The sequence below is a fragment of the Parasteatoda tepidariorum genome, chromosome 7 (genome assembly GCF_982258835.1).
Source record: "Parasteatoda tepidariorum strain Cologne lab strain chromosome 7, Ptep-v5.0, whole genome shotgun sequence".
Classification (NCBI taxonomy): Eukaryota; Metazoa; Arthropoda; class Arachnida; order Araneae; family Theridiidae; genus Parasteatoda; species Parasteatoda tepidariorum.
This window is the reverse complement of record NC_141761.1, coordinates 60,575,906-60,590,996: the sequence shown is the minus strand read 5'-3', so window position 1 is coordinate 60,590,996 and position 15,091 is coordinate 60,575,906. Positions and strand designations below refer to the sequence as shown.

General features: G+C 28.4%; 1 protein-coding gene across 1 annotated transcript in view; it reads right to left on the bottom strand.

Annotated features, from left to right (window-relative positions):
* LOC147807170 (uncharacterized) overlaps positions 1-15,091 on the bottom strand; it is a 36,272-nt gene that overhangs the window by 20,640 nt on the left and 541 nt on the right. The window lies entirely within an intron of this gene.

Here is a 15,091-nt window from a genome sequence, read left to right as displayed (position 1 = left end):
AACATACCGAAACTTGATAATTTTCTTGGTCGATATAGAAATTAAATATATAGGCATTGCTGATTTAGAAATCCTTTTCCAATGAAAAAATATTAAATATCAAAAACATTTTTTAAAAATATCAAATGTTTAAAAAAAAATTACTACAGTGTATTACTGATAAACACATATTCTAAACTGGAAAAAAAAGTTTTATGGAAGAAAAAATTACTCCTTTTTTTAGAGTAGATTTGTAGGAAAACAGCCCTGCTTTAAAGTATACATCGTTAAAAAATCACAAACCAAAAGAAAATAACTATATATGTTATATCTCTTAATGTTATATTTCTTAATTTACATTTCATATAACAATAGAATTTAATATTACAAACATTTATTTAGCTATACAAGGCAGTGTTTTTACTTTTGCACTAGAAACAAAATGAAATATACAAACTATAGTTATGGTATGAAGTTAGCAGAAAATGTATAAAACAATGATAAGTATTGATTTAATTTACACTACTATTCATTTAATAAAAATTAAATGAATAGTATAGTAATGCACTTAATTGAAAGCAGATACTTCATTCACAAATATTTTTTAACCATTTACTCGATTTAAGAGGAATTTTTTGGAAGTTTCAACAATAGTAATAGTATGACATTCAAATAACAATGAAAAGGTTATAAAATATATCAAAGGAACAATGAACAGATGATTTTAAAAAATAAAAGAAGGAACACTAACAGGATGAACAAAAAATCTATACAACTTAATTTTCGGAAATAGCTTCATAACCAACACTTTAAAATTAAACAATACACAAATTTTACAAATAAACAACCACTAGTTTAAAGTACATAGGAAATATAATGATATATTAGCAAATGAGTGAATATTTAGTTTAATGTTCCATTTGAATCAGACTTAATATTTGCAAGCACCAGACTTCTTGAAAACTATTTCCATGAAATTTTTAAATTATGAAAATTATCATTAAGTAACAATACTTAAACTTTCCAATATCTCATGGAAAAGAATTTATGACAATATACAAATGTTTCCAAATTCTAGCATCTTGAATATCTGTCATCAAGAGCTCTTATTAAACGTGAAATACGAAGCCGTTTAGTCCTGCTTTTACAAGCTTTGAAATATTCATATAATTGAACAATTAAAGCAGTCAAAGAACCAGGAGTTTTATTATTTGAAAGCACTTTTAAGGCGTAAGTTCTCGGATTTCTATGACGCTTCACCTCATTCATAAAATTAACAAGTTTTTCTCTGCGTAGAGGAAAATTAGGGACAGTTTTTTCATCATCAGAATCACTAACATCACACACTTGATTATACGAAGAATAAATATCTTCATAAACAGGTTTAACTTCTTCCACCTTTGCAACATAAGTTTCAAAAATTTGGCTTGAACAGGATGCACTTTCATTTTCATTTAGCAAAGAACTATTGATAACAGTTGATATGTTGCTTTCGCAAGACACAGAATCTGGACTAAAAGTATCAGAATGGGACTCAGATGAACTGCTAATGTCATTTTCAATCACTTTTGAAACACATTCACTATTAAAATTCATATAGGATTCAGATACAGAATTTTGAGGTTCTGCCTCTATGTGTTCAGATATAATGTTAACGGAATCAATTATTTTAAATTTATTCGAGTTATTTAAAATCGAAGAACTAGATGCAGGTTTGTTAGTCGAGTTTTTAGCTTTGATTTTTAAGGGATTCCTTTCTAAAGATAAGGATTTAGAGACTTTCTTGTTTGAGAAATTTTTCTTTTTTGTTACTGTTTGTGATGTAGAAGAAACTAAATTATGGACAGGCACTTCATCTTGATCTCGCATTTTCATTTTTACTTTCCATTTTCCTCGAAAATTGTTTTTATCTTTAAATAAAACAACACAAGGCAACTTCGGTTTCTTTTTAACGGGAGATTGGAGATTAGTCTTTTTAAACTTATTCACCCGTAAACTCTTCAAGCTTGTAGTTTCTTCTTGAGTTTCATCAAAGTCATAAGGACTAGGTGTTAAATTATTATTATTTACAGAACAAATGGCCTTAGCCTTTTTCGTTAGTTTTTTACTTTGGATTTTTTTGCGCATTTTGATTTGTTCAATATAAGCATGTAGTGCAGCTACCTTTTTCTTATTATGCTCGGAATCAAGATTAATAGTCATTGATTTGGACGGAGAAGGTCTATCTTCTTTTAAAGTAACTGGATTTAGAAGTGGGTTTGGCACCTGCTCATCAGGCTCAATGTATTCTTGTTTAATAATGGCTGTCTCTTCCATTGCTACAAACTGACCAGTCATATTTTCAAATGGAGTAGAATTACATGAAATAGTTTCAAAGTTACTTTCAGGTTGGGAAGTAGATAGTGAAGAAAGGCTGCTTATTTTAATTTGCAATTCATTTAAGTTAGCTTCACCACTAACATTTTCTGCAGAATTTAAATTGATGTCACTAGAAACTTCTCTGAGAGATGGTAAAATATCTTGAACTGTGACATAACAATCAACGTCAGGGTCCATTTCACTATTAGTTATTGTATCTGAAATGGTAATACTAGGTCCCTCATCTAAAGAAAACGGAGAAGTTACTTTTCCCAGCACATCAAATCTTGTGGCTTTCAAGTGATCATCACTGTTGTTTAATTTTGTATTTGAAGCCTGTTTATCACTATCAATTGGGAAATTAAGACCACTTTCTTTACTAATTATTGTTACATTATCACCATCATTCATGATAGTGGTATCTGCACTTGAAGATACTAATGGATCATGAACCATGACATGGCAATCAACATTATTAGAAATAATGTCTGAAATTAAAGAACTGGGTACACTGTTTTCATTAAGATCACAAGGAGAATCACTAGAAGTTATAGAAAAATCTATTTTTTCTGCTATATCTGGCTGTGTTGTAGAATCACTGCTATTTACTTTACAAGATGCATGTTGATCATCAAGTATATTTACTGAGTTAAGCAAAACACTTTCTGCACTTGATTTTATGCTATTTTCATCAGTCATATCCTCAGTAGTAGAATCTGCACTTAAAAGAGGCGAAAGCTCATGAACTTTGACAAAGCAATCGACACGATTCTCTACTTTATCAAGAGCTTTATTAGAAACATCTGAAATTATAAGGCTAGGTACACTATTTCTAATGAGATCATTAGGAGAGTCATTTGGAGTCACAGAGGAAACAATTGTCTCCAATACATCTTCCACTGCTGTATTAGAAGAGTTAGCCGATTTACTTAATCCAGAATTAGATGTTACCTTTTCATTGATGGTGGATGAACTAATACCAACAACTTCCCCATTCATTGCTGTATTATTAGCACTAGTATTTAAATTTCTAGGACTGGTATTTGCATTTAAAAATGTTGATGGACTATGGACCATGACATAACAATCAATATCATTTTCACCATTTGAGATTGTAAGATTAGGAAAGTTATTTTTATCACATACATTTGAATCCACACAAGAAGCAACATTTTCTGATGTATCTAGCCTTTCAGCATTAAAAGAAACATCATTAGGAGGAAGTGCAGTTTCGGATAATGCCTTATCATTTGACTTAGATGCATTTATTACATCATTTTCTTTATTCTTTAATATCTTTGTATTAAGTATTTCATTTTTTGTTGCATCAGTATCGATGTTTTCATCAAATTGTTGAACATTATTAGGTAAATCCACGAGAAGATAAGACTCAATTTCATTGATTGTATTCTCTGGTAAGCTGAAATCAAACTCCTCACAACCGTCATCTGAAGATATAGTTATATTTAAGTCATTTAATTTTTTAGAGTTGCTGTTTTTAGATGGGCTTTTGAATATTTTACAAGATTTTGGTATTTCTTCACAATTGACCATTAAACTTGAACACCTTGAATCCTTTTCACTCATTGGTTGTTCACATCTTTGACCTTTATTTATGTTGTTTGCTACATTTGAGACAGACTCCTTAATGGATACTATGAGGCTTGAATTGTCTAAATTATTAGAATCTATAGAGTTAGACAAATTTGGAGACATTTTATATTTAGCTAATATCTTTTCACAATTTTTACCAAGATTTGATAAGTTGAATTCTTCTACATCAGGAGTTTGCATATTAATGCAATTATCTATAGTTGATCCTATACTGTCAGAAACATCAATTTGTACTAGCATTTCCTGATCACCTATTTCATCAAATTTGGTTTTCTTTAATGTACAATCAGAATGTTCATCATAAGACACTTTAAAATTTTCTTTGTTACTCGTGATATCTTCTTCATGATTAAGTATTTCTGTGTTATTTTCTAATCCCTTATCATTCCGTTTAGATGATACTAAACTAGTGATTTCTACTTCTTGAGATGTAATTGCTTTCATATTACTATCAGTTTTTTCTGACAAAATAGCTTCAGTTTGACAAGAAAGTTCACAAACACCTAATGTTTCCTCATTCTCTTGACTACTATTATCAAGATTCAATCTAGATATGGAAGGATGACCATCACAACTTGATTCACGTGGAATAAAGATTACTGAAGTTACATCGCTCTTTAAGCTTTCAGATTCGTTATTAAAGTTTTCATTAGTTTTAATAATTAAGCTTTCAATTTTCTCAGAAGAATTCAGTTGAGTACAATTCGAAGAACAATTAGTATTTTCAAACACATTTTGAGAATTAATGTCTATGTTTAAATTAAGTTCAGGTTTACAATTTTTAGATGGCTTAACAGTCACATTCCTTTTGTATTGTTTTAATGAACTAGATTTGTTCCACTTGCGCTTTCTTTTTATTTTTCTCATCTTTGTAACTTCAACTTTTTCCTTTGTGGTGCTCAAGTTTTTTTCTAATTGATTATCTTTAAGTATTTCAATTAAAGAGTTATCCTCCAGAGTAACTCCAACATTAGAATTTGTATTAGGAGGACTTGAAACAAGTGGTTTATATGAAACAACATTTTGTGTACTTTTAATTAAAGCCTCTGATTTATGCTCAACATTGGGAGCTAAGTTGACACCTGAAGTTATTTTGCTATTTTTTGTTTTGGCAGATTTATACCAGTAACGTTTTGTCTTCCTCGTTTTAACATCTGTATTTTTATTTATCGATTCTACGAAACTTTGAGAAATTTCTGACTGATCTTTACCAGGTAAGACTTTAAATATTCTACCATTCAGGTCTTTATCACAAGATACCTTTCTAATAGAATTCTCATTTAAAGTTTCTGCATTACAGTTGATCATGAATTTGTTAGAATTATTTACACTGATGATGTGATTCGAATTTTGAGCTTTCTTTGAAAAAAATCGTGCAGATTTTGAAATAGATCTCTTTGTTGCCAAGTTTTCCAAATTCAACTCCTGACATTCAATATTGTCGTTATCACTCTCCAATGAAGCAGTATAACTAACATACTGAACAGGGTCACCATTTACAGACGAAATATGGTTTTTATTTTGTTCTAAACTCTTTGGTTTAATAGTTTCATCAGATATTAATCCATTTTTTAAAATATCTTTATTTATATTACTTACAGCCACATTTTTGCTACAGGATTTTTTCTTGTTTACCTTAAGAGCTTTAGAATTGTTTGTTAAGATGCAAAAGTCCCTACCATTAGTTTTGACATTTTGCAAACCATTTCTCAAACCGCTTAACGAAGAAGTACTTAAGTTTGATTTAGTTGAAGTTTCAGAAATCATATCTGATTTCTGTTGCAGTTTTAAATGTCGATCTTTATTTGAAATATCATCTTTAGATGACAAATTTGGGACAACTTCTATTACTTTAAAAGAGAGTTCAGCATCAGGGGTCAGAGATAGATTACTTTTCTTAAAACACAACTTTTTAATTGGATTCTCTACAGAATCAGATAATAATTCACATGAATCATTATGCTTACGTTTAGATGACCTGTCTTGGGATTTTAAAAGACTTTTACTTGCTTGATTCAATGAGCCCTTTGATTTCATTAATTCAACTGTGTAACTTTTTGTTTTATTCAAAGTTGGGCTCGTTTGAATCAAATTCAAGTCAGCATCAAACACTACATCTTCAGAATCAGGTACAGAAGATGATAATGATTGTCTAACTTTCTGATTTTGCAGTAAGTCGTTCGATTTGTCAACTTGAAAAACAGGTGATGATACATCTTCACAGAAACTAAATTCAATATTTGTATCAATAGCATAGTTGACAATACTATCAATTGAAAATGGTGAAATGTTTGTTGGACACATATTTAAAAGAGTGTCCGAAGCAAGATTTTCTTTTAATATAGCATCTGCATTAAAGAGTACTTGATTATCGTTTTCAACATATATTTGATTATTAGACAGTTTAGAAGGACTTTTACAAAAGAAATCATTTTTATCAGCTGATAAAACTTGATTATTTTCCACTACATTTATATTATTGGTAACAACTGAAAATATATCTTTCTGCTTAACATTATGAGGTACACAACTAGATACAGATTTTGTTTTTGGAGAATGGAAGTTAGTACTTTTATAACTTTTTTTATGAATGAAAGTTTCTTCAAAGCTAGGTTCCTCATCTTCAGAATGAAAATCATAAACACTGCGAGTAGTTCTTTTAACAAAGTTGCTCCTGCCTCTTGGGTTCGCATATTTTGGAGAAGTAATAACAGTTTTATATTTATTTAGATCACTTTGAAAACTTAAGTCTCTAACGATGGTTTTAATTTGATATGAAATGCCGTCATGCGTAAATTTAAGGCAAGGTGGTAATAAAATCCCTGGAAAAATTTCCATCGTCACACGTATGTCACTAGATATCACGTGGGAGAAATCTCCATTGTTAGTTAGTTTTAGCCTTTTGAGAGGAGATTTTAATGTTCCGTAATACTGTAAGAGATTCTCAATGAAATCACTTGGGATAGTTGGATCAACTCGTGATAGAACTACCGAACAGCAAGTCCGATTTAAACTTACTAATGGTTTAAAACCCTGAACTTTAATACCAGATTTAATAACCTCAGAAACAAGATCTTTCGATTTCAGATAGACTTTTACGAAATTATCATTACGATAAATACTATGAATATTACTGGCTCCTATAACAGAACCAATAACTTTCAAGTATTCTACGTTGGAAATATTTTTAACAAATGGATAAACCACAGCATGATCAGAAGATAACAATTCAGACACATTTGTGGAATAGTTTAATTCATTCATGGTTTTAAAAGTATTAAAAACTTCATAATAGAAAAACAGAGCGAAAAATCAAAATAAATATTCTCTTCACAGCATAAACACTTCTGTTGTTGCCAACTTGAGAAATCTTAAAAAGTTTATTCTTACAGACTTAATGCTTACTTCCTGCTGCTAAAAAAAAGAACATTCACACTGAATGCTGTTCCGAAAACGGCAGAGAAAGATGGTGAATTTTTCGCAGGAAAGCATTTTTAATCAAATAGGTTCACATTCTGCCTCTACAGCGATAAAAAGTTGAAAATTCTTTCACATTCAAAAATAAAAAAAGCGAGTTATAAAAAAAAAAACATAACGATTTAGAAACATGCAATTTTAAAAATGAAATGGTAGATATGTTACATTATTTGCGTTACCCTAGAGCTGCACCGCTTAAGTAACCGAAGTCGAGCTCTTAACGGTAGAACAATCTAACGAGGACAGATATTGTACACCCTTGATCTCTTTGTGGCCTAATCAAAGTGGTCACCAACCTGCACGCTGACTCGAGCCAATGATGCTTGACTTGGGTGGTCTACTGTGAACCATGTGTTATGATCAGTCCACTGTTGGCTAATCTGACAATTATTCATTGCGCGTTTAGCAAAAAAAATAAATAATAATAATAAATAAATAAAAAATCGTAGTTTATTTTCCTTATAAATTTTCATTTAAATGTTGTTTTAAGTACAGCACTTACATTATGCGTGATGAAATATTTACTATTTCCATTAATATTATTTTCGTAGCAATGTAAAGGCTGTAAGAAATTGATGAATAATTAAAAAAAAAAAAAAAAACTATAATTATTTACTTTTGAGTACAAGTATACGAGGTATTTGTTAGTGATTTATTACACACATAAAGTATTGCATAAAATTAAAATAAAAAAGCAAAATATGATAATCAAACAAAAGGCGATAACTAGGAAACTAGGATTTATTTCTTTATTCTCTGGGTGATAGAAAACCAATTTCTTTTCGCCAATTTTTACTTTCCGTGCCTTCCTTCCTTTCCTTAAAAAAAAAGAAGAAAAAAAAAATCTGTATTTATATTCTAATTAAAATTAGTCTAAAAACATATAATTATTCCTTTAAATAAAAAAATTATGGCAAAAAAAATCATAAACTTTTTTCTGTATGTTTGCTACGCATGCAACAAATAATTAGCGCTAATTTATTAATTTCATTTTTAAAACGAATTTTTTTTTTTTTTTTTATCTTTCAGAAATTTCCTTTACAAAATGAATTGAAAAGTAGGACAATCAATGCAAAAAACACATATAAAATCTTTTTGTGTGTTTTTTGACTTGATTGTAAAATCAGCAAATATTTGCACTCATTGTTTACCCTTTAGTAATTTCTTTTAAATATTTATTAACTTTTTTATGACAATGTTTCATCAAAAAGAAAAGCAATTAATTAAATATTTGAACTGATGCATTATTAACAAAAAACACTAATTTACAATCATAAAATCTAAAATATGACCTTAATAATTTGAATAGTCTGTAGTTACGAAAATTCAAAGAGAATTTATTCTTTTTCAATTTTTATTTTAGAAACTTGTAAACCAATTTCCTAAAAATTTTAGATTTTTAAAAAAATTCGTAGCTCTTAATTCGTATTCTCTTATTCGTAGCTCTTAATTCGTAAATTCGTATTCTCTTAAAAGGATGTAAAAATTTTTAAATCTTATTCTTTAAACTTCTAATTCGAACTTCAGTACAGCTTTAAACAGGTTTTCTGGCTATGAACTGTAATGACTATATTTTTCAGATTGCTGCCGTTTTAGAGGTCCAAAATCTAAATTTTGAAAATTGAATTTTTAATTGTAATTTTTGATTTAAAAATTAGCCGCTCTCTATATTTTCCCGATTTTGATTAATTGGTGACTTTGTACTTAACATGTTTCCAAAGGCACCATAGAGTAGAATGAATATCCCAGCATCAGTTTACTTGTGAAAATTAAATAAAGATGATTAAAAGCATGTTTAGAAATTTCCTCTTCATCTACTCCCCTTTAACGGTTGAGTTCATTCGAGAGCAACGAGGCATCAATGGGGAAAGTTACAAGTGATACATTAAGACAATACTACGAATTCCCTATGCATTATGATTAAGATTAAATGTGTTGTCAAAGAAAAATAATTAATTTCGCCTCGATAAATTACAAACATTGTTTCACTTTCTGACTGTACATAAAAAGGAATTCGCCCTTTTGTTTACTTTTCAAGGATCTCTTTTTCTGACTACTCATGTGGACCAACCTTATGACAATATTCTGTGTTGGAAACAAAATTTTCTTTTATTTATTCTTACCTTTTCTTATCAAGTTTAAGTAAGTCAAGGCATTAAAAATTATCTTAATTCATCTTTATTTTCTCTATTTAACTTGAGAGGAGACTTAAGCTTTAAAATAAATGCGGTTTATAGTCAGAAATACGTAGCTTAAAAAATATATAGCATATAATTGAGCGTTTTTTAATTATTACATAAAAAATAATACAGTTTGCTTTCTAGCATTTTTTGAATATTTTAGGATATTTTCATAGTGTATTTCTCCTGATTTTGGTCATGAAACAATTACATCAGAGTGAAATAATAAGATATTTATATGGTAAAAATCATTCTATATGGTTATTTAAAGGGAATTTCTCAAATTTCTTTGAAATTTTTTATAGTCATTAAAATACACCCACTGTTTGTCATTTCCGCTATAACCATTTTTTTATTTTCTATAATAACGAGATAACTGACCTTTTCAAGTTTAAGAATAGTCCCGCAGTGGACTGATCTTTAAGACACGGTTCCCAGCAGATCACCGAAGTCAAAAACTGTTCTACCGTAAAGTGCTCGACTTCGCGTCGTTGGGCTACCGAAGCGGGGGGGGGGGCATCCCCTCTGCAGAGGATCAAAATTGTGATGGCATGTCTTCGAATCATCCCCAGGGATGTTTCCCAAACCGTCGCCAATAGCCCATTGTGCAGCTCTAGTGCGACGTAAGAGAACTACAACAACAACAATCAAGTTTAAGAAAAAGAAAAATCAAGTTCGAAATTTCTAATTTTTTTTAATTTTTTTTTTTACTAGTTGTAGCTTGTAGTTTCTTGAGACTAATCAATAATTATGCTATCGGATTTATCATATAAAAATACGTAATATCATATTTTCAGTATAGATCGATATTGTTACCTTCAGCCTACAAGAAAAATTTTGCAATGCGCTAGCGTTTCTTAATATGTCAGGCAGTGCTGGCTCAACCTGCTTTCCTTCCTGGAGTTTAGAGCAGCATAGCCACACCCGAATCTTTTTCTAATAAAATTAACATTTCACTACATACTCAATCAATTCAAATTTGTTCTTTGAGTTAAGATTTTTTTCTTTTGATTGCAATTTGCCTTATTAATAATTTTCGCAATTAATTTAATGAAAGAAATTTTTTTCAAGCAAATGCTTTGACGTTCTTTTAATCCAGAAATAAAAATGAAGTCTTTAAGGAATCTATTACGATATAACAGCTTCATTAACCCTAAGGGGCGTATCTCGGCCACATAACTTTGTGAGATGCCGGGCGTATTCAGAAGCGACAAATCAAGATTATTAAAAGACAGGCAAATATGATATTTCATGGGTATAAAGTTTAGTTTCTTTGTTCAATTGTAATTATAACAAATTTATGTAAGTTTTTATTTTCACAAGAAATTGCAATAAAGAGTGAGTTTTATAACAGTTTTCTTTTTACTTCTTTATGTTGATGTTTTTTTTTGTTGTTATGTTTATGTTTTTTGTTATGTTTTTCAGTTGAGTTCGAAGTTACAAGAATAATAAAGGTGCAGGACGGTATATCAGAAATTTAGTATCATGATACAAAAAAATCAATATTTAACGATGTATCGAATCTAACTGATTTTGATTAGCAGTATTTTTAACGGTGATATTTATTTTAAATTATTTTTCTTTCCCAGCAGAAGAAAAATCTTTCACTTTTTTTTAATCACATTGAAAGAAAAAAAGGAAGTATTGTAGCTAGTACATTCACGGCAATTATCGCGTTATTCACCTATTCTAGATTTACGGTACAGTGATCGCGATATTAGCGTATACTCGATATTTACCTTAAGATATAGTATTGTCGATATATTAAAAAAATTCACTGTAAAATACCGAAATAGAATATATATATATATAAATAAGACATTGATATTCAATAGACTTAGTTTATCATACAGAAAATTTGTGAAAAAAGATTAGCATCATGAACTATGTCAACTGAACTCATTAATATTTAATTGTCACCGAAAATGCTTGAGGTAAACACCTACAATTCTATATTGTAGTGGTATTCTTTTTTTTCTTCCATTTTTTGAAAACGATATACATTTACTAATAATTAATCATATCTTCTGACTAAATTAAGCATAAATCCGGGTTAAATTAAAGAGTGCAATAATTGATAAAAAAGTATTTGATAAAATATGATAATATAAAGTTCAATCTATGATAAAAATCAATTACAGGTGTCGACTTCATACAGCTTGATAATGTTAAAATCTCTCTAAAATTTTAAGATTCTCCCCCCCCCCTCAATCCCACATGCAAATTTCTAAAATATAGTAAAAATTAAAGTAAAAAGTAAATTAAAATAAAAGTAAAAAAAAAACTGTTTAGAATTGTTAATAAATACTTTGTTTGAACTAACCAACTTTCTAAATTCATATTTCTGTAAATATACTACCAAAATATTTGATTTATTAAAAAATATTTAAGTTATCAAATTTTATGTTTAATATTTTTAAGTAGGGTTGCATAATTCCCTTGTAAAATACTTTTTATTGTTGTCATTTAATTCTTAACTTTTTATTTAAAAATTTTTTACATGTTCGTTCGCGTAGTAGTGTAATGGTTAAAAAAGAAAAAGAAGTAGATTTTGAAGAAATTTTTTTTAATAAGTAGTTGTGCACATTTAAACTATATAAACGTTATAGAAATGAAACCGTTTTCGTTTATTTTGTTGTAAAGATGTAGATTAACTAGATTCTATTTTTTAACATTTTAATTAATATTTATTTTAATAACATTTTTATTCAAGTACTTTTTACCAACGTTTTCAAAAAACTGACAGTTAATTTCAGTTGAGTCTAAATTGATAAATTTTTTTAACTTGTTTCATTATATTTATATTATAATTATAAAGAATAATATAGACGTATTACAGTAAGATATAATATAATCTTATACTATATATATAAAAAATTGGATTTATGACATGAACTTTTTGTAAGTGATTATTTAAGTAAATGGCGAGATTTTTCCTTAAATATCATTTAAGTTTAAAAAAAAAAGAGTTATTTATTTATTTTTGACGGAGGTACGTATTAACTTGATTTAAATCGCGTCAGGAAAAAAAAATTAGTCAAGTAAATTGCTTTACTGGTTCAACAGTAAAGCAATACCACCAGTTTTTTCTTATTTGTTTTTTTATTTTTAAATTATTTTTTAATTTTTAAAAACAATGTTTTTAAATATACTGTCATTCAAAGTTTTAAGTATATTATCTCATTTTAGCATCCGAATCCATATTGTTTCAAAATTCCAATTATATGTGTTTGAAAAATATGTTTTTTTTTTAATATAAAATACTAATTATACTCGTCAATTGTTATACGAAAAGGTTTTATCATTTATTTTTACTATTTTTTGTTTATTTAAAAACAGTTTTGCCCATTCACTATTTATTAACTTGTTTTCCTTTTTACCTCGTTGCATTCACTCACTATAAAAACAAACCATGTAAGATATCATTTGGTAAATTCCTTAAACACCAACAGAAAATATTAAATAATGTTTTCTTAATAAAGGAAATTTGGTAAATGTTAAATTACGACAAAAATAGATTAAATGGCACAATAAAAGGAATTATTTTATTATGAAGTTATTATTAGGTAAACTAAATTTAAAGTGGCCAGTCGTCATAGTTGAGATAAATATTACATTTCGCTTGTTACTGTTAAATAATACATGACAGCCACAATAGTCAATATTTTCTTAACCCACATTAATTTAGGCTTTTAAACACATAATAAAATAACAGTTTATTGTTTGAAAGTTTTGCAATAAAAAGAGCCGTAAGCTAAAATTTACACAAAAACATAACGAAATTTATTACGACAGCTTACATTTTGTGATGATTATATAAACTTAAAAAAAAAAAAAAAAAAAAAACTGTTTTACTTTAAAAAATATATATATATATATATTTATCTTTATTTCGCCAATACATTTATTGAAAAAAAAATTAAAACGAATTAAGTCTTTATGGCGAATTAACTAAAAGATACAAGTAAAAAAAAAGGAAAATAAAAAAGGTAAAAGCTGTGGAAAATTTGATATGTTAAAAGGGGTATGTTATAAATCAAATCTGCACTTTCGAGAAAACAAAAAAAAAAAAAACTGTAAATTGTGGAAAAATTGTTTTCAACTTATTGGATTTTCTTCTTTAGGTTGTCTAGAAAATTACTCGGTAGAGTTCAGTTCATTTTTGGGTTTTCTCGAAAGTGCAGATTTGTAACACATTACTTTTAACATTGACCGCTTCATTTATGATTGACTGTAGTTCATATATTTTTTTTTACAACGACTTCGCTTTTAAAAAGACACTTTAAAATTTAAATAATGTATTTATTTCATCATAAATACGTATTTAACAGTCATTGCAATAGCGTTATTTCTCTTTGCTTATTAAAACTAATAATAATCTATATATATATATATATTTCTCTTACACGGCGACAAAAAAAAACCTCGTTGCAACTCCCCGAATGGCAACGCTAGAAAATCGACCAATGATTGCCGCTAAAAATGTCACATGCCAAATCTAGTGAGGTGACTCAACATATAGCGCTTATAAAAACGGAAACTGAAATAACAATTCAGCTGCGGAAATCTCATACTATTAAGCTAGGCAGAAGTGAGTGGTCTTTGTCAATAGATCTCTATATTAGTATTTTGTCGAAAGCGCTTTTTTTTTACGAATTTATTTGACGATTTTTGATTTATATCACAAATTTATTTGTTTTATTATTGTTATTAGTTATTCATTGAAAAATGAGTCTCAGTCAATGAGTCTTTATTTGAATTCAAATTTATTTTAATGACTTAATATTTACTAAAAAGATGTAATTTTTTTTAAAAAAAAAATGTTGTTATATGGATTTGAATGATTGTTTTGAATTTTTAGAATTTTGTGCATTTGCAATGTACCTAAGTTAGTAGCGAGCGAAGCTAGCTTGGTTTGCGAAGCAAACCATATAAGATTACGTAGTAATTTTCGGGGGTTGGCGAGCGTTAGCGAGCAGGGTGGGGGGCAGCCCGCTAGTAAAAAGAAAAACTTGAAAATTTCAGAATTCCTTCAATTTTTTCAAAAAACATAAATATATGGCTTAACATTGTTGGCAATAAGATATTCAAAAACAAAAGAATTGCCATTTTGATATTTAAATTTGAAAGATTTTTTTTTCTTCTGGCTTAACTTAATACTAGAAACACTGAAACTTAGTATATACCTATACTGCCCAAAAGCAGTCAAAATGACTGCGTTGTGAAAGAAATTTGTTTTATTAATTTGCCGTATTATTTACAGTTATATAACAAGTTATTAGTAAATATTAACAATAAAAAAAATGTACTTCACTTGGAAAAAAAAATTATGCATTATTATTTATACATTTTTTGCAAAGCAGTCGTTAAGCATTAAAGCAAATTAAAAGCAGTCGAAATGACTTCCTTGGGCAATCTAAAGTTAAGCATCTCAGCAAAGTCATTTGCTAGTTGCTCAAAATGTCTAGGACGATGAAGCAAAT